At 42.1% G+C, this 21,595-nt stretch overlaps 1 long non-coding RNA gene across 1 annotated transcript in view; it reads left to right on the top strand.

The window, feature by feature from the left end:
• The first annotated feature begins 123 nt into the window (after window positions 1–123).
• LOC127907263 (uncharacterized) overlaps window positions 124–21,595 on the top strand; it is a 35,262-nt gene continuing 13,790 nt past the window's right edge. Inside the window, exon 1 of the long non-coding RNA XR_008063931.1 lies at window positions 124–426. This is a non-coding gene — a long non-coding RNA (uncharacterized LOC127907263). The remainder of the gene's footprint in view (window positions 427–21,595) is intronic.

The following is a 21,595-nucleotide window of genomic DNA, read 5'->3' as shown; positions in this document are numbered from 1 at the left end:
AATAAGGTTGACGTCTAGGCTATTAGACCGTTTAACTGAAAGTGTTTACTTTCATTGGGCCAGTGTAGCCAATCAATTAAATAGTAAGTTGAAATTTAGAAACACGAAACGAAGACTATTTTAAAGTATAACCAGGTAAGAGTCCACTACTTGAGCATCAATGATAGCCTACATGGATGCAGGGGTCTCCTTCCCAGGGTACCAAGGGCTTACCACTGAGGAGAGGAGCCCACGCAGGGCGTATCGTGTGGAGATTGGTCCTGGCGACTGTGTTATAGGAATTGAGAAGCACCCTTGACAAAAAAAAAATGGCTTGTGACAGGCGTTGCATGCGCAATGAACGGTTTGCGGTTGATTCCAGTACAGTATAAAATGAGTCCGCATCATTCCCTGACATCTTCCTTCAATAGAGGGCTGAAATCTCAGGTAGGCTTGCTACGGTTTTCTAAAGGTCTGCATCTATTGTAAGCAATAGGCTACATTTCACGTATTGCAGTTCAGGGTGCATCAATTAAAGATTATTTTTGTAAAATGCAGTTACATGAATAAAATAACATTATGTATACATATGAGGACTGGCTGGTTCTAAATCACAGATTCTCCATCACTTATGATGAAAAATGTATAGAGCGCTGGGCTTCAGCTTATTTGAATAATCTAATTGAAAATGTATTTGAAAGAGAAAAGTATCGAATTGTATCACATAGACCTATTGTATGCAATATGATGCTATCTGTATAAAAATTACCCGATGGATCAGAGTTTTATCTAGATTTTTGAAAACGTTCCCGAAGACGAGGTTGAGTGAATAGATAGCGTTTTATTTCGTAGCTGTAACAAATGCTTTTACTGAGGGAAATTACTTGACCACCAATAGAATGCTATTTCATAGAGCCTACTAAACAGTAAGCTTTACTGACGTCATTTTATGCTTAGCAATATGCCACTTCAATAAAACTGATATTACAGTCTCTGTTGTAAAATACATAGGCTAATGATTACTTGCCGTATTTACATTTCTTATCCACTTCATTCATTAATAATGTGGTCCATTAATAACCACTGATGGTGGTAAAGCTTCCTGTAGCCTCCATTCCTCCATCAATGTCTACACACCCCTGTGCAGTAAGTGCCTCTTTACAATGAGACTGGTGGCAGACTACAATTCATTCTCTCAGGTCTGGATGCTTCCTTGTTGCAGTTGGGTTGTGGGAGAAGAGCCCTGATATGTTATTTGGGAGATACTGTGGTTGCAGTAAGCTTCCTCACATCTTATCCCTGGGCGTTGCTGCAGGATTTGAGAGAATCACATCAGTACTTGATGTGCCACCGCTCCAGACCTGACTAAAATCATGGAGATTGATTTTAAGGCTCATGCTTTCCTGATGGTTGCAGCATTGTTAGTCAGCTGATGTTTGTTATGTGCTGTTTTAACCTCCTCCCCAGAGCATATTGAGAACGGGGTTGGGTGGCCAGAGTTATCTGAACCACAACTGTATTGAGGTTAAAACCAATCTAGGGGAAACACTGACTATACTGAGAAACCTTGAAATTATGGTAGTACTCCCAATACCACCATCCCCAACTCTTGCCAAAGTCTTGAAGCACGGGGATTAAATGGAGGAGGGGAGATAAGACTGAATGGACTGCTTGTGATATCTGCAATTGCCTCCTCATATATGAGCAACCTCCCAATTGCCCCCCCCTCCCCTCTGCTTCTCTCACTACCACACTCTATGTGCATAAGCTGCTGCAGAGAAAGAGAATGGAATGTGGAGAGAGGAGTAAAAATGTCTGTGAAAAAAGAGGGGGATTAAGGAGGGGTGATTAGCTTCACACCATATATATATATATATATATATATATATATATATATATATATATATATATATATATATGTATATATATATATACAGTGACAATAAAAAGTATGTGAACCCTTTGGAATTACCTGGATTTTTGCATGAATTGGTCATCAAATTTCATCTGATCTTCATCTAAGTCACAGCAATAAACAAACCTAGTGTGCTTAAACGAATAACACACAAATTATTATTTTCTTCTCTATATTGAATACATCATTTAAACATTCAGTGTAGGTTGGAAAAAGTATGTGAACCCCTATGCTAATGTCTTCTCCAAAAGCTAATTGGAGTCAGGAGTCAACTAACCTGGAGTCCAATCAATGAGACGAGATTGGAGATGTTGGTTAGAGCTGCCTTGCCCTATAAAACACACTCACAACATTTGAGTTTGCTATTCACTAGAAGCATTGCCTGATGTGAACCGTGCCCTCGAACGAAAGAGATCTCAGAAGACCTAAGATTAGGAATTGTTGACTTGCATAAAGCTGGAAAGGGTTAGAAAATTATCTTTAAAAGCCTTGATGTCAATCAGTCCATGGTAAGACAAATTGTCTATAAATGGAGGAAGTTCAGCACTGTTGCTACTCTCCCTAGGAGTGGCTGTCCTGCAAAGATGACTGCAAGAGCACAGTGCAGAATGTTCAATGAGGTTAAGAAGAATCCTAGAGTGTCAGCTAAAGACTAACAGAAATCTCTGGAACATGCTAACAACTCTGTTGACTAGTCTACGATACGTAAAACACTAAACAAGAATGGTGCTCATGGGAGGACATCACGGAAGAAGCCACCACTGTCCAAAAAAAAAACATTGCTGCTTGTCTGAAGCTTGCAAAAAGGCTCACTGATGTTCCACAGCGCTACTGGTAAAATATTCTGTGGACAGATGAAACTACAGTTGAGCTGTTTGAAAGGAACACAACACTATGTGTGGAGAAAAAAAGGCACCGCACACCAACATCAAAACCTCATCCCAACTGTAAAGTATGGTGGAGGGAGCATCATGGTTTGGGGCTGCTTTGCTGCCTCAGGGCCTGGCCAGCTTGCTATCATCGACAGAAAAATTCCCAAGTTTAACAAGACATTTTTCAGGAGAATGTTAGGCTATCTGTCCGCAAATTGAAGCTCAACAGAAGTTGGGTGATGTAACAGGACAATGACCCAAAACACAGAAGTAAATCAACAACAGAATGGCTTCAACAGAAGAAAATATGCCTTTGGAGTAGCTCAGTCAGAGTCCTGAACTCAACCCGATTCAGATGCTGTGGCATGACCTCAAGAGAGCAGTTCACACCAGACATCCCAAGAATATTGCTGAACTCATACAGTTTTGTAAAGAGGAATGGTCCAAAATTCCTCCTTACCGTTGTGCATGTCTGATCCACAACTACAGAAAACATTTGGTTGAGGTTATTGCTGCCAGAGGAGGGTGAACCAGTTATTAAATCCAAGGGTTCACATACTTTTCCCACCCTGCACTGTGAATGTTTACACAGTGTGCTCAATAAAGACATGACAACATATAATTGCTTGTCTGTTATTAGTTTAAGCAGACTGTGTTTGTCTATTGTTGTGACCAAGATGAAGATCAGATCAAATTTTATGACCAATTTATGCAGAAATCCAGGTATTTCCAAAAGGTTCACATACTTTGTCTTGCCACTGTATATGTATATATACAGTTGAAGTCGGAAGTTTACATACACCTTAGCCAAATACATTTAAACTCAGTTTTTCACAATTCCTGACATTTAATCATAGAAAGAAATTCCCTGTCTTAGGTCAGTTAGGATCACCACTTCATTTTAAGAATGTGAAATGTCACAATAATAGTAGAGAGAATGATTTATTTCAGCTTTTATTTCTTTCATCACATTCCCAGTGGGTCAGAAGTTTACATACACTCAATTAGTATTCGGTAGCATTGCCTTTAAATTGTTTAACTTGGGTTAAATGTTTTGGGTAGCTTTCCACAAGCTTCCCACAATAAGTTGGGTGAATTTTGGGCCATTCCTCCTGACAGAGCTGGTGTAACTGAGTCAGGTATGTAGGCCTCCTTGCTCGCATATGCTTTTTCAGTTCTGCACACAGATTTTCTATAGGATTGAGGTCAGGGCTTTGTGATGGCCACTCCAATACCTTGACTTTGTTGTCCTTAAGCCATTTCCATCCTCATGATGCCATCTATTTTGTGAAGTGCACCAGTCCCTCCTGCAGAATAGCACCCCCACAACATGATGCAGCCACCCCTGTGCTTCAGGGTTGGGATGGTGTTTTTTGGCTTGCAAGCCTCCACTTTTTTTCTCCAAACAAAACTATGATCATTATTGCCAAACAGTTCTATTTTTGTTTCATCAAACGAGAAGACATTTCTCCAAAAAGTATGATATTTGTCCCGATATGTGCATTTGCAAACTGTAGTCTGGCTTTTTTACGGCGGTTTTGGAGCAGTTGCTTCTTCCTTGCTGAGCGGCCTTTCAGGTTATGTCGATATAGGACCCATTTTACTGTGGATATAGATACTTTTGTACATGTTGTGGCAGGTACTACGTGTCTCCTTCCTGAGCTGTATGACGGCTGCATGGTCCCATGGTGTTTATACTTGCGTACTATTGTTTGTACAGATGAACGTGGTACCTTCAGGCGTTTGGAAATGGCTCCCAAGGATGAAACAGACTTGTGGAGGTCTACAATTTTTTTCTGAGGTCTTGGCTGATTTCTTTTGATTTTCACATGATGTCCCATGATGTCAAGCAAAGAGGCACTGAGTTTGAAGGTAGGCCTTGAAATACATCCACAGGTACACCTCTACCTCCAACCTCGATGTCAATTAGCAATCAGAAGCTTCTAAAGCCATGACATAATTTTCTGGAATTTTCCAAGCTGTTTAAAGGCACAGTCAACTTAGTGTATGTAAACTTCTGACCCACTGGAATTATGATACAGTGAATTATAAGTTAAATAATCTGTCTGTAAACAATTGTTGGAAAAATTACTTGTCATGCACAAAGTAGATGTCCTAACCGATTTGCCAAAACTACAGTTTGTTAACAATACATTTGTGGAGTGGTTGAGTTTTAATGACTGCGACCTAAGTGTATGTAAACTTCCGACTTCAACTGTATGTATATATACAGAGAGAAGAGGGGTGGTCATGGAAGAGGTAGAAAAACAAATAGAGGAAAGAGCCAGATAAGTGCTCTGCAAGCGAACTGCATAATTTAAAGCTGGCAGATGTACCAAAATCCACCCCCTAGGCACAGTTCAACATCTAGTTTTGATTTACATTTGGTTAAGTTGTCAACTAAAGTGACTTCCACGTGAAACCAACAAAACAATTCACCATATCTCATTGGATTTAGGTAAAAAGTTGGGTTAAAAAAATTAAATTACTTTTTTCAAATCCAATCAGTTTGCCATGTTGATTCAATGTCATCACATTGACTTTTTTGGTTGAAATGACATGAAAACAACGTTGATACAACCCATTTTTGCCCAGTGGGCAGTATCTTTGGGCTTGTTTTCATGGTTTCCCTCTCAGACCATACACTCTTAGGGGACTTGTTCTTATTCAATTCTATTTCTAGCCCTGATGGAAGGCTATCAGGCTGGAGGCATTATTTGGGTTGAAATACAGGCTCAGGGTTTTCCCCATCACACATATACGGAACATAGAGCCGGTATATCATTAGTAATTAGTCATGTGTTTTGGACCCCTTGAGAGGACACACTATTTTCCCTAAACCCTAATCCTAAACCTAACCCTTACCCTAACCTTACTCCTAATCCTAATCTTAACCCCAACCCCTAACCCTAGCTCCTAACCCTAAAACACATTTTAACCTTAACTCTAAACCCCTTAGAAATAGCGTTTGACCTTGTGGGGACTAGCAATATGTCCCCAGTTGATAAAATGTTTGTTCGTTTAGTCTTCTTCAAGTATAGTTAAACATGTCCATACACACACACACACACACACACACACACACACACACACACACACACACACACACACACACACACACACACACACACACACACACACACACACACACACACACACACACACACACACACACACACACACACTGTGTTTGATTGATCAATCACATTGTTTTCTTCTGATCACCCTGTTACCATGGTCACAGTTGGTAAAGGTAGTTCTGTTCCTCTTCTTCATGTTCTTTGGAATCCATTTTGGAAAAAGTTAAAAGCCTAAACTCTATGACTGCTTTACACAGTTTGTTGATTTGATAGCTTTGTGAATGGTTATGTATGTGAGTGTGGCTTTGTGTCAAAAGGGAGTGAGATGTTTTGAAGCGTAATTCTCTGAGGATCATCAAGGCGTGGGATCAGGATCGATTGGCAGAGTGGGTTCCCCTGGACACTTGTTATCAGAGCTCTCCAAAAGCAGCCGTAGTGATGAAGAGAGGGGCCATTGATGAGACAATAACTCCACAGTCCACCCAAGAGAGAGGTTTAGAATCAGAACTGGCCATATCTTTAGCCTGGATTGGATGGGGGTTGAATATGTGTTAAGTGGCTCACACCCCAATAGAGAACCAGTCCAATAAATACAATTATCAGAAAATGAACAGAGGATAACAGGCCCTCTTGTGTTTCCACCGGCTCCATCTCTCTACCCTTTAGCAGCATAGAAAGACCAACCTGAGCTGTGATGATGGAGAGGACCACTGCTGACCCCAATATACAGTATCACCAAATGGTAGGTCATTAAGAAAATGTACTCATCAAAAGGCTTTCCTAAGGGAGTTATTGTAGAGAGGGGGTGAGTGTAGAGTAGTTCTGCCTAAGCCTATTAACAAGTCAGTGACCAAGCGGCTTCCCATGCAATAGTACGGCTGAACCTACCTTTTATATCAAAGGGTGCATTATCCTGGGTTATTAAATATGCACTATGCAGAAATCGCACCGCCATCTCATGGTTACAAAAATTCTAATATTTTGCCTAATTTCGGTTTATGTGACAAAACAAGCATGTATAGTGCAGAGAATAATTGTATCATCTAAACCGCTGTGGAATATATTTTACATAACCAAAAATATTGTATTTTTAGCTGTTTGAAGCTGGTGTACAAAAATCAAAAGTAAAAGAAGCAAACACAAAACGTAAGAACAGGAAGCATAGAAATACCACACATAGAACAGATCTACCAGTTCTTAGACTTGCTTTCAGTGAGAATGACAGATCTATAACACACATTTATATATTAATTTGATTGACTTGCCCATAAAGTTACATAATGCAGCTTTACCTACATGTACATATTACCTCAATTACTTCGACTAATCGGTGCCCCCGCACATTGACTCTGTACCGGTACCCTCTGTATATAGCCTCGCTATAGTTATTTTACTGCTGCTCTTTAATTATTTGTTACTTTTATTTATTTATTTTTAAGGATTTTTTCTTAAAACTGCATTGTTGGTTATGGGCTTGTAAGTTAGTATTTCACTGTTGTATTCGGAGCATGTGACAAATACAATTTGATTTGCCACCACCATATGAATAATACTCAACCTTAGCATGTGGAATCACTTTTTGGAATTTATATTTTTCAAATTTTTGTATTTTTCTATACTGGTCCCCCATGGGAATTAAACCCACAACCCTGGCATTGCAAGGACCATGCTCTACCAACTGAGCCACACGGGACCACAACACAACATTTCACCTCAAGAGGGTTGTATCAGGGTCAGAATTGAGATGCTTAAACTGTCCCTAGACCCCTGCCCCTCCTATCTGAATATCAGAATTCTAGATGGTCTTTCGGTGTGGGTTATTTACATTTATTTAACCAGGTTAGTCTTGTTGAGGACCTGTGCGTGCGAGTGGGCTCTTTGTTATCAAACGGACCTGTTGAAGACACTCAGGTAGATGGTACCTGCTAGTTTTCTTGCGGGCCAGAGGGAGTGTCAGATAGCGGCGGCAGCCAGCAGCGGAAGTGTGCCAGCTCCTCACAGCTGACATCCAGCAGAACAGTCGGGGATCCGGCAGAGGCATCACCATTATCCTCAGAGAGACAATAGAGACGAAATGGAATACGATTATATTTCCCTCCGCCACCTAAGTCACATACAATCATCACGTCTAGATCAATAGCCATATGTCAAGGTTTGTGTGCAACAATATAAAGCAGTAGATTTTGACAATGGAAAATGAGTGTCTTGATTTAATGCCCCATGCATGTCTTATTATGCCTGTCTCCTGGAGAGGTAGAGAGAAAATGAGGAGAAAATGACTGACCTACAACTCTTGAGTTGAATTTCCACATCCCTCTTTTCAACTCTGGGGTACGGCAAGGATGAGTCACCAGACTGTGAGCTGGGAGCAAATCAGGGACGAGGAGCCCATCCTGAAATATAATCTGGTGGGTGCTGCCTTTATGATGAATGGTGTCTGCATAATGCTTGCATTTTCAGGTTGCCAAAGTCAAGAGTGCAATGGTTCTACGACTCAATGTAAGTAGGCCTACACATGCAACAGAGTATATTGGAATCAAAAATACCTTTTTGCAGAAGATACTGGTATATTAATATTAGTTTCCATGATGGTAAGAGATCACCGATACAATTGAATCCTATTTATGTTTTATTTGTATGTGTGGGAGTGTGTACATACCACTTGTAAGTGTGTGTGTGCCAGCCCTTTCCGGTCCCATCTCTCATTGGCTCTATGTGGATGAAATGGCTGTGTCTGCAGGGCAACGACAGCGCGAGGGCGGGAGGATCTTTCCTCTTTGTTACCTAACAGGGTTGGATCTGGATATATGCCTCACTAGAGGAAGTGATGGTGGTTGTGAGAGGTAGGGATGGCCATTCCTCACAGATGGCCACACAGATGGTCCCTTCTTCCCTGTTCATATGACTGAAAACAGGGAAAATATTGTATGTGACATGTACTGTATGTCATAGACCTGGAAGACCCCCACCACCTGCTAAACCACAGCCACAGCTCTCACCAACAGGCATACCAACAGGCTCCCAAAATAAGCCACTTTCCTCTCCTCTACCATCCCTCCTTCCTTCCTGCCAAGCACATAACGTTCTGAAAATCATGTTTCTTAGAACCTGGTGAGAGCGTGGTTGTCCTATGGTTATTTTGCATACAACCTTCCCACAACTTTCTAGGAATGCTGTAGTAAAGTTGCTTGGTATTTCATTACTTTAACAGAACGTTTACTCAAAGTCCAAACATGGTTAGATTTCATTTACATTTTGATAATGTTCTAAAATAGTTCAAGAAGCAACGTTCTTCTGTGGGAATTTCAGTACTTCAGCGTAATGTTTCCTACAGATTTACTCATGGTTATATTTAAAGTCATGTACTCAAATTATTCCAAGAACCTTAACAAACAACTTTTTTCTTTGGAAATGTCAGTACATCAGCATACTGTTTCCTATAGGTTTCCTCATGGTTCCGACAACGTTAAGAAAGCTTTCCATAAAAACCACAAGGAAACGTAAGTAACACTCAGAGAACGTTCAACAAATATTTTTAAAGATGCACTATGCAGAAATCGTTCCGCAATTTCCTGGTTGTAAAAATTCTAATAATTTGCCTGATTTCAGTTTATGTGACAAATCAAGCATATAGCGTAGATAATCATTGCACCATCTAAACTGCTATGAAATATATTTTCCATTACCAAAAATATTGTATAGTGTGGAGAATCATTGTACCATCTAAACTGCTATGAAATATATTTTCCATAACCAAAAATATTGTATAGTGTGGAGAATCATTGTACCATCTAAAACTGCTATGAAATATATTTTCCATAACCAAAAATATTGTATTTTCAGCTGTTTGAAGTTGGTGTACAAAACCAAAAGTAAAAGACACAAAAATCTAACTTCAAAATGAGAAGCAAAGAAATAGCGCACATAGAACCAAATCTACCTCTTCTTAGAACAAGAGCATCTCCTCCCAGCTGCCCACTGGACTGAGGCTAGGTAACACGGTCACCACTGATAAATCCATGATAATCGAAAATTTCAAGGAGCATTTCTCAACGGCTGGCCATGCCTTCCTCCTGGCTACTCCTACCCCGGCCAACAGCTCCGCCCCACCCGCAATTACTTTCCCAAGCCTCCCCAGCTTCTCCTTCACCCATATCGAGACAGCAGATGTTCTGAAAGAGCTGCAAAACCTGGACCAGTACAAATCAGCTGGGTTAGACAATCTGTACCCTCTCTGTCTAAAACTATCTGCCGCCATTGTTGCAACCCCTATTACCAGCCTGTTCAACCTCTCTTTCGTATCGTCCGAGATCCCTAAAGATTGGAAAGCTGCCGCGGTCATCCCCCTCTTCAAAGGGGGTGACACCCTAGACCCAAACTGTTACAGACCTATATCCATCCTGCCCTGCCTATCTAAAGTCTTCGAAAGCCAAGTTAATAAACAGATCACTGACCATTTCGAATCCCACCGTACCTTCTCCCCTGTGCAATCCGTCACGCTCAAGGTACTAAACGATATCATAACCGCCATCGATAAAAGATAGTACTGTGCAGCCGTCTTCATCGACCTGGCCAAGGCTTTCGCCTCTGTCAATCACCGTATTCTTATCGGCAGACTCAATAGCCTTGGTTTTTCTGACGACTGCCTCGCCTGGTTCACCAACTACTTTGCAGACAGAGTTCAGTGTGTAAAATCGGAGGGCATGTTGTCCGGACCTCTGGCGGTCTCTATGGGGGTGCCACAGGGTTCAATTCTCGGGCAGACTCTTTTCTCTGTATATATCAATGATGTCACTCTTGCTGCGGGCGATTCCCTGATCCACCTCTACGCAGACGACACCATTCTGTATACTTCTGGCCCTTCCTTGGACACTGTGCTAACTAACCTCTAAACGAGCTTCAATGCCATACAACACTCCTTCCGTGGCCTCCAACTGCTCTTAAATGCTAGTAAAAACCGGTTTTCAACCGTTCGCTGCCCGCACCCGCCCGCCCGCCCGACTAGCATCACCACCCTGGACGGTTCCGACCTAGAATATGTGGACGACTATAAATACCTAGGTGTCTGGCTAGACTGTAAACTCTCCTTCCAGACTCATATTAAACATCTCCAATCGAAAATCAAATCTAGAATCTGCTTTCTATTTCGCAACAAATCCTCCTTCACTCATGCCGCCAAACTTACCCTAGTAAAACTGACTATCCTACCGATCCTCGACTTCGGCGAAGTCATCTACAAAATAGCCTCCAACACTCTCCTCAGCAAACTGGATGCAGTCTATCACAGTGCCATCCGTTTTGTTACCAAATCACCTTTTACCACCCACCACTGCGACCTGTATGCTCTCGTCGGCTGGCCCTTACTACATATTCGTCGCCAAACCCACTGGCTCCAGGTCATCTATAAGTCTATGCTAGGTTAAGCTCCGCCTTATCTCAGTTCACTAGTCACGATAACAACACCCACCCATACCACACGTTCCAGCAGGCATATCTCACTGATCATCCCCAAAAACAACACCTCATTTGGCTGCCTTTCCTTCCAGTTCTCTGCTGCCAGTGACTGGAACGAATTGCAAAAATTGCTGAAGTTGGAGACTTTTATTTCCCTCACCAACTTTAAACATCAACTATCTGAGCAGCTAACCGATCATTGCAGCTGTACATAGTCCATCTGTAAAAAGCTCACCCAATATACATACCTCATCCCCATACTGTTTTATTTTATTTACTTTTCTGCTCTTTTGCACACCAGTACTTACACATCATCATCATCTGCTCATTTATCACTCCAGTGTTAATCTGTTAAATTGTAATTATTCGCTCCTATGGCCTATTTATTGCCTACTTCCTCATGCCTTTTGCACACACTGTATATAGACTTTCTTTTCTCTACTGTGCCATTGACTTGTTTGTGTTATTGGCTTGTTTGTTTACTCCATGTGTAACTCTGTGTTGTTGTCTGTGTCACACTGCTTTGCTTTATCTTGGCCAGGTCGCAGTTGCAAATGAGAACTTGTTCTCAACTAGCCTACCTGGTTAAATAAAGGTGAAAAAAGCAATGTCCGTTCAATGAAAATTACTGATCTATAACACACATTTCTATGTGAATTATGTCGTGCATGCTGGCTCCATCCTGGTGGGGCAGTCGACTAATTCCATGGTTAGAGAACATGGTTAGAGAACAGAAGATCATAGATCAACGTTTTAAGGAAGGTATTCAACAACCTCAAAACAACCTATATTTTCTATTCTCAGAGTGTTAATAAAACCTCAAAGGAAAACTTTCCAAGGAACCAGAGTAAAATGTTCTCAGAACCTCCCTACAACCTAAAAATAAACGGTCCCAGAACAGGAAAAATGTTCACTTCTCTTCTCAGAACATTTAAAAAACGTTCAGTTTTATCGGTCAGGAAATGTATGGCTTTGTTCCCACAACCAATGAGAAACTAATACTTTCCCACAACTTCCAAGGAACAAAATGTGCTTTTTTAAAACTCCTGTCCTGTCCCTCCAGAACCCACTCTGTGTTCAGACACACAATTTTGGAGAGCTTGCAGATAGAGTATGAATAACTAAAGTGCACTATGGCCTGAAAAAGGAAATAGAGAACCCGCTACACAGGAGTGAGGAGCCTTGCGGGATGGATTGGGAGTTGTAAATTATTTTTAAAAATGCAGAGAGATGTTTTCATCCTGCAGTAGAGGGCTGATCGGCGCAGTGCTTTATAGTTCTGTCTAACTGTAGGCCTCAGGGTTGCTATCTCATAATCACACCCTCCTCTCCTGATGGAAAACGTGCCAGGCTAATGGAGAATGGGCTTTTCACTCAAACCAGTGGCCTCCCCAGCCCATTTCCCCTTAACACTCATGCTCTCTAATGCCAGCAGGACTGTTTGATCTCAATTGATGACAAATATACAATTTTGTTAATGGAATGTGGGGATTCATTGGGTGTAATGATAAGGTTGATGAGATCTAATAATGGAAGGAGTGGAAGGATGAGGATGAATGAGCCTAAGTGTAAGTGAGTATGAGCATAAGAGAGTGATTCTGACCATGCACACAATTCATCAAACTACAGATGTCAGATCTTAACTTGATCACTCTTTTGTCACAGAGAACTTTACTGCCGCATCGGGAAATTAAAATGAGATCTTATGAGTTGTGAGTTCCTGAAAAAAAGTGGCTATCTTTCTCTCCATGCGGGGGTAGTCGAGTCATTGGGATCAGTACTTGCTATCCAAATAATTTTCTCTCTCGCTCAAACGCTAGGACAAGGTCATATTACTGCAACATTCTGATGTACAAAAATGTATCAGAAATGCAGCCATACACATCAAAAACCGTCGTTTTACAGGTTAAAAACAATATAGATATTGGTCTCCACTAGGCTATGACATACAAGTGTCAAGTGTATGGTAAGGTGAAAAGTAAGCAAAAATGTGGCCTGGGGTGTCATGGTGGTTAGGATCGCTGCCTTCAGCGTGGCCACGCACATGTATGTCTATCTTGTCGGCATGGTTTTGAGTCTGGCCTATGCCCTTCTGCCACAAATAACTCAATCACCAGATTGATTTGATTTATTTACAGATTCAAATATGGAGAGCCCAGGGATATTTTACCCCTGATCTCGATAAGAAATGACCATGCTAGATACTTTTGGGTAACATAAACAGGATACAAATAAAATAATACCAACAGGCTACACCAACATTATAGTTTCCATTCATACAAAGTCTCGGGTAAATTGCCACAGTAGATTTGCCTTGGTAAACGATTAAATACTTTATTTATATTATACAGAATGCTTGTCAAATAGATAATCGCCCTGTTCAAAAAGGGGTAAATTGTGGTGATTACAATACCAACCAGAGGGCGAATATATCTTAAAGACTTTGGTTGCAAGCATGATTTAAAGACCCTGCATGGGCAATCTGTTGTCTGCATTGGCGTGCAGCGTTTACAGTGATACGGCTCCCAGTCAGGGCATTCATACTTGCGCTTCGCGGAGCACCTCGGAGGAGTTGAGCAGATCTGTTGTGAAGGAGGTGAGTTTGTGTTTATACAGGACCTCCCGCCCCCACCTACCGTCAACCAATCATGTCAATGCAGAGCTTTACGGAGCTTTTCGGAGCCTGACGCATTGTTAAAACATTTGGGAGGCGCACTGCGATGCGGTACAGAGCTCAATTTGGCCTCTGCATGCCTCCAGAGGCTCCGCAATTGCGTCACACTGCGATGCGGTACAGAGCTCAATTTGGCCTCTGGAGCCTCTGACCACATTTTCCGATCAAGCATAAACTGGCTTTAAGGGTAACGCCGAGATCCTATTTTAGGGAACGGTAGAGGTGACTAATAAGGGTTACAATTAAGATCAGCGGTGAGGGTGAATTTAGCGCGTATTGATGGTTTAACGAGACATCAGATGGCGATAATCTAGTACCAGCGATGGTTGCAATAGGCCCCTTGTTCTTTGATTATATTCCAATAGGCTACATTCTGTAGGCCACCCATTAGCCCATCCATTGTCACATAATGAAAATGAAAAACAATAATAGGCTACTGCGTTTCTTTGGCAGAGTTCGGCCATCAGTTGAAAGACTGATGTAGGCCTACTGTAGAAGATAAACTTTCCTCCAGTGTGGATGCTCGTCCACATTTTGTAGTTAGGCTATGTATAATTTGTCAATATACACTACATGACCAAAAGTATGTGGATACCTGCTCGTCGAACATCGACACCCAAAATCATGGGCATTAATATGAAGTTGGTCCCCCCTTTGCTGCTATAATAGCCTCCACTCTTCTGGGAAGGCTTTCCACTAAATCATGGAACATTGCTGAGGGGACTTGTTTACATTCAGCCACAAGAGCATTAAGGGAGGTTGAGCACTGATGTTGGGTGATTAGGCCTGGCTCGCAGTCGGCGTTCCAATTCATCCCAAATGTGTTCGATGGAGTTGAAGTCAGGGCTCTGTCCAGGCCAGCCAATTTCTTCCACGCCGTTCTCGACAAACCATTTCTGTATGGACCTCGCTTTGTGCGCAGGGGCATTGTCATGCTGAAACAGGAAAGAGCCTTCCCTAAACTGTTGCCATAATGTTGGAAGCACAGAATCGTCAAGAATATCATTGTAGGCTGTAGCGTTAAGATTTCCCTTCACTGGAAATTAGGAGCATCGCCTGAACCATGAAAAACAGTCGCAGACCATTATTCCTCCTCTACCAAACTTTATAGTTGGCACTCTGCATTGGGGCACGTAGCGTTCTCCAGGCATCTGTCCAACCCAGATTTGTCCATCTGACTGCCAAATGGGGAAGCGTGTGATTCATCACTCCAGAGAAAGTCCAATGGCGACGAGCTTTACACAACTCCAGCCAACGCTTGGCATTGCACATGGTGATCTTAGGCCTGCATGCAGCTGCTTGTCCATGGAAATCCATTTCACGAAGCTCCCGATGAACAGTTCTTGTGCTGGCGTTGTTTCCAGAGGCAGTTTGGAACTTAGTGGTAAGTGTTGCAACCAATGATAGACGGTTTTTCTATTCGCTACGCGCTTCAGCACTCGGCGGTCCCATTCTGTGAGCTTGTGTGGCCGTTGTTTCTCCTAGACGTTTCCACTTCACAATAACAGCACTTACAGTCAACCAGCGCAACTCTAGCAGGGCTTGTTGGAAAGATGGCATCCTATAATGGTGCCACATTTAAAGTCACTGAGCTCTTCAATAAGGCCATTCTACTGCCAATGTTTGTCTATGGAGATTGCATGGCTGTGTGCTCGATTTTATACACCCGTCAGCAATGGGTGTGGCTGAAATAGCCAAATCCACTCATTTGAAAGGGTGTCTACATAGGGTTGTGGCAGAAATGACATTTTGTCAGCCGGTAATTGTTAAGCAAATAACTGCTCTTCTCACGGTAATTGATCCTTAATTAACATAAACACATGTAGCATCTTTTGGATTCCACGCAGTCTACAAGCCACTGATGTTGACCTTTGGAACATCTACATTTTAAAAAGTCTAATAAATACATGTAATATAGTCTACACCACCACAATTAACCCATTATTTATTTTAGACAGGTCTAAAGAAACATGATATGAAGAAAATGTAGTCTATTTCAGAAGAACAGAATAGCATAATCTCAGTCCTTATGTTTGGCCCTGATCTGGCTATGTCATATGGCTATTGCTACACTAGTTCATTTAGCAGACCAGATTTGCTTAGAATTCCCTGGCATTATTTTATATTTTTTATAGTATGAAGAATACAATTGAACATATCTGAATGAAATAGATTGGATATTTTCTCCATGTGGCTATTCTGTGTTGAGCGGTTAACAAAGAAACAGGTCCTCATACAGTGGGGAGAACAAGTATTTGATACACTGCTGATTTTGCAGGTTTTCCTACTTACAAAGCATGTAGAGGTCTGTAATTTTTTTATCATAGGTACAACTCAACTGTGAGAGACGGGATCTTAAACAAAAATCCAGAAAATCATTTCATTTATTCATTTCATCAATTCATTTGCATTTTGTAAAAAGACATTTGAAAAAAAGTAGCAAGGCTATATACAAACACCTGTTAGTCAGGCTTATTGAGGTAGTGTATACAGTGGGGCAAAAAAAGTATTTTGTGCAAGTTCTCCCACTTAAAAACATGAGAGAGGCCTGTCATTTTCATCATAGGTACACTTCAACTATGACAGACAAAATGAGGGAAAAAAATCCAGAAAATCACATTGTAGGATTATTTATGAATTTATTTGCAAATTATGGTGGAAAATAAGTATTTGGTCACCTACAAACAAGCAAGATTTCTGGCTCTCACAGACCTGTAACTTGTTCTTTAAGAGGCTCATCTGTCCTCCACTCGTTACCTGTATTAATGGCACCTGTTCGAACCTGTTATCAGTATAAAAGACACCTGTCCACAACCTCAAACAGTCACACTCCAAACTCCACTATGGCCAAGACCAAAGAGCTGTCAAAGGACACCAGAAACAAAATTGTAGACCTGCACCAGGCTGGGAAGACTGAATATGCAATAGGTAAGCAGCTTGGTTTGAAGAAATCAACTGTGGGAGCAATTATCAGGAAATGGAAGACATACAAGACCACTGATAATCTCCCTCGATCTGGGGCTTCACGCAAGATCTCACCCCGTGGGGTCAAAATGATCACAAGAACGGTGAGCAAAAATCACAGAACCACACGGGGGGACCTAGTGAATGACCTGCAGAGAGCTGGGACCAAAGTAACAAAGCCTACCATCAGTAACACACTACGGCGCCAGGGACTCAAATCCTGCAGTGCCAGATGTGTCCCCCTGCTTAAGCCAGTACATGTCCAGGCCCGTCTGAAGTTTGCTGGAGAGCATTTGGATGATCCAGAAGAAGATTGGGAGAATGTCATATGGTCAGATGAAACCAAAATATAACTTTTTGGTAAAAACTCAACTCGTCGTGTTTGGAGGACAAAGAATGCTGAGTTGCATCCAAAGAACACCATACCTACTGTGAAGCATGGGGGTGGAAACATCATGCTTTGAGGCTGTCTTTCTGCAAAGGGACCAGGACAACCGATCCGTGTAAAGGAAAGAATGAATGGGGCCATGTATCGTGAGATTTTGAGTGAAAACCTCCTTCCATCAGCAAGGGCATTGAAGATGAAACGTGGCTGGGTCTTTCAGCATGACAATGATCCCAAACACACCGCCCGGGCAACAAAGGAGTGGCTTCGTAAGAAGCATTTCAAAGTCGTAGAGTGGCCTAGCCAGTCTCCAGATCTCAACCCCATAGAAAATCTTTGGAGGCAGTTGAAAGTCTGTGTTGCTGATGTCTTTCAGAATAATTTTAGAACTCTATTTGTTTTTTTTTTACAACTGTTTTTATTTTCGGGTTACCCCACCCTCCCCCTTTTCATTCTTACACAAGTAATGCTGAAGGCTCAAGCTTATACTACGCCATCTACTGGTATAACGTTGTTATTGAATGCAGTTCTAAAACGAGCTCAATAATTTATTTTGGAAATTAACCAGAAGCTGCAAAGCAACTCTAACGTCTGGGCTAGAGTTTCTTGATTGACTAGCAAACTTCGACTAGCTACGTTCGGTTCATGTCCTTTGCAGATGCCACATTACTGACAAAGGTTGGTATTTATAAAAAGATCTGTTACCAAGTAAAGGGAGACGTAAAGCAAGAAATGAATGTGTAAAAGTTAAGTCATAGTTGTAACATAGGGTTTGTACGTTTAGAGATCTAATGTAACGTTTACGTTTCATTTTTCACACATGGCTTTTCTTACGATCCTAGCAATTTGCGTATGAATTTTCTTACGATCCTAACAATACGTACATTCAACCTTTTGGCAGGTATCTCGCTCCATACATTACTGCAGACACTGTCATCTGAACCATCCGATTGGCCAGCGGTAGACCTATAGTGCACTTGATTTGCTCTCTGGGCCTGCCGGGAAGCCAGAGTTTGTATCTTCAGACACAGGAAAGGGTTCAAAAGGGCAACAGCGCAGGGCAGCTGAATTGGGTGCACCTCCCGCAACAGCCCGAGACAAAAAAATGTAAATAAATTGGAACCACAGTTAAATTCCACAGTCAGGAACCACAGTCATAACCACAGTCAAATTCCATGTGACCATTTAATCACAGTAACTAGGCTTCTCCAAGCTCTGATGCTGCTGATGGTCATGACCGAACTTGCTAACTGCCTTGTACTCAGCACTCTACAGTCCATCTAATCACTCTGACATCAATGGAAATGTAATCAAAAATCGAATCAAACACTTTGAGAGCCCATGAGGTCATGTTGCTCAACATTTCTATAGGCTATGCAATTCCGTGGGAAAACAGAGTGATGGCCTCTATTCAAGAGGCCATCATTAGCTTTCTATAAGCTAGTATCTCATTAGCTTTCTATAAGCTAGGCCTACTGTATTTGTTTCTCAACTTTCTTAATATTAAGCACATTGTTTCTCTTTACAACAGGAGTATAGCCTTCCTGGCTGGCATGAAAATGAACCATGGGAAAAGCATCCTCCATTTGCTATTAAAGTGCATGATAATTTTTCAAATCATAGTCACACACCTCATGTAGCCTAGCCCATAGGCCTATATGTTTTGATAAGGTTTGTATCACAACTAAAGTGACCAAATAACTTCTTAAAATTAAGCACATGAATCCACTTTACTAGGGGTGTAGAGTTAACTTGCATACATAAGCAGCGCGTGAGTTTCAAGTTTGGGGTAGATCATTTATTTTATTAAAACAAAAAGTTAATTTATTTGTACTTTTATCCCTTTTTCTCCCCAATTTCGTGGTATCCAATTGGTATTTACAGTCTTGTCTCATCGCTGTAACTCCCGTATGGTTCGACAGAGGCAAAGGTCGAGAGCCGTGCATCCTCCAAAACACAGATTCATCAACTGTCTGGATGGCTGGTCTCAGATGATCCTGCAGGTGAAGAAGACCAATGTGGAGGTCCCGGGCTGGTGTAGTTAAACAAGGTATGCGGTTGTCAGGCCGGTTGGACGTACTGACAAATTCTCTAAAACAACGTTGGAGGCGGCTTATGTTAGAGAAATGAACATTAAATTATCTGGCAACAGCTCTGGTGGACATTTTTGCAGTCAGCATGCCGCTAGCATGCTCCCTCAAAATTTGAGACATCTGCGGCATTGTGTTGTTTGATAAAACTGCATATTTTAGAGTGGCATTTTATTGTCCCCAGCACAAGGTGCATCTGTGTAATAATCACGCTGTTTAATCTGCTTCTTGATATGCCACACCTGTCAGGTGGATGGATTATCTTGGCAAAGGAGAAATGCTCACTGAAAGGGATGTAAACAAATTTGTGCACAATATTTTTGAGAAATAGGCTTATTGAGAGTATGGAAAATTGTATTTATTTTATTTCAACTCATTAAACATGGGACCGACATTTTACATGTTGCATTTATATTTTTGTTCAGTATTTAAATACTGTATTTATACTCCGGACTCTGACATTGCTCATCCTAATATTTCTAGATTTCTTAATGAATTAATAATTAATTCCTAATTAATTCCATACTTTTACTTTTAGATTTGTGTGTATTATTATTGCACTGTTGGAGCCAAGGGATTCAGTTTTGACCAGTTTTGATAGTTTTGACCAGTTTTGATAGTCTTTAGCCGCACCCTCATACTACTCCTCCTCTGTTCCGCGGGTGATGTGGAGGTAAACCCAGGCCCTGCATGTCCCCAGGCACCCTCATTTGTTGACTTCTGTGATCGAAAAAGCCTTGGTTTCATGCATGTCAACATCAGAAGCCTCCTCCCTAAGTTTGTTTTACTCACTGCTTTAGCACACTCTGCTAACCCTGATGTCCTTGCCGTGTCTGAATCCTGGCTTAGGAAGGCCACCAAAAATTCTGAGATTTCCATACCCAAGTATAACATTTTCCGTCAAGATAGAACTGCGAAGCCTCCCGGGTGGCGCAGAAGTTAAGGGCGCTGTACTGCAGCGCCATCTGTGCCATCAGAGTCCCTGGGTTCGCGCCCAGGCTCTGTCGCAACCGGCTGCGACCAGGAGGTCCGTGGGGCGACGCACAATTGGCCTAGCGTTGTCCAGGTTAGGAAGGGCTTGGTCGGTAGGGATGTCCTTGTCTCATCGCGCACCAGCGACTCCTGTGGCGGGCCGGGTTGCCAGGTGCACGGTGTACCCTCTGACACATTGGTGCAGCTGGCTTCCGGGTTGGATGGGCGCTGTGTTAAGAAGCAGTACGGCTGGTTGAGTTGTGTATCGGAGGACGCATGACTTTCAACCTTCGTCTCTCCCGAGCCCGTACGGGAGTTGTAGCGATGAGACAAGATAGTAGCTACTACAACAATTGGATACCATGAAATTGGGGAGAAAAAGGGGTAAAAATTAAAATAAATAATTAGAACTGCCAAAGGGGGAGGAGTTGCAGTCTACTGCAGAGATAGCCTGCAAAGTAATGTCATTACCTTCCAGGTCCATACCAAACAGTTCGAACTACTAATTTTAAAAATTACTCTCTCCAGAAATAAGTCTCTCACTGTTGCCACATGTTACCGACCCCCCTCAGCTCCCAGCTGTGCCCTGGACACCATTTGTGAATTGATCGCCCCTTCTGTTAGGTGACCTAAACTGGGATATGCTTAACACCCCGGCAGTCCTACAATCTCACACAAAATATCAAGGAACCCACCAGGTACAACCCTAAATCTGTAAACAAGGGCACTCTCATAGACGTCATCCTGACCAACTGGCCCTCCGAATACACCTCCACTGTCTTCAACCAGGATCTCAGCGATCACTGCCTCATTGCCTGTATCCGCTACGGATCCGCAATCAAACGACCACCCTTCATCACTGTCAAACGCTCCCTAGTAAAACTGACTATCCTACCGATCCTCGACTTCGGCGACGTCATCTACAAAATAGCTTCCAATACTCTACTCAGCAAACTGGATGCAGTTTATCACAGTGCCATCCGTTTTGTTACTAAAGCACCTTATACCACCCACCAGTGCGACCTGTATGCTCTAGTCTGCTGGCCCTCGCTACATATTCATCGCCAAACCCACTGGCTCCAGGTCATCTACAAGTCCATGCTAGGTAAATCTCCGCCTTATCTCAGTTCACTGGTCACGATGGCAACACCCACCCGTAGCACGCGCTCCAGCAGGTGTATCTCACTGATCATTCCTAAAGCCAACACCT

This window comes from Oncorhynchus keta, chromosome 14, assembly GCF_023373465.1.
Source record: "Oncorhynchus keta strain PuntledgeMale-10-30-2019 chromosome 14, Oket_V2, whole genome shotgun sequence".
NCBI lineage: Eukaryota > Metazoa > Chordata > Actinopteri > Salmoniformes > Salmonidae > Oncorhynchus > Oncorhynchus keta.
Note: the sequence above shows the minus strand (reverse complement) of the source record. Positions and strands in the feature narration are given on the sequence as shown.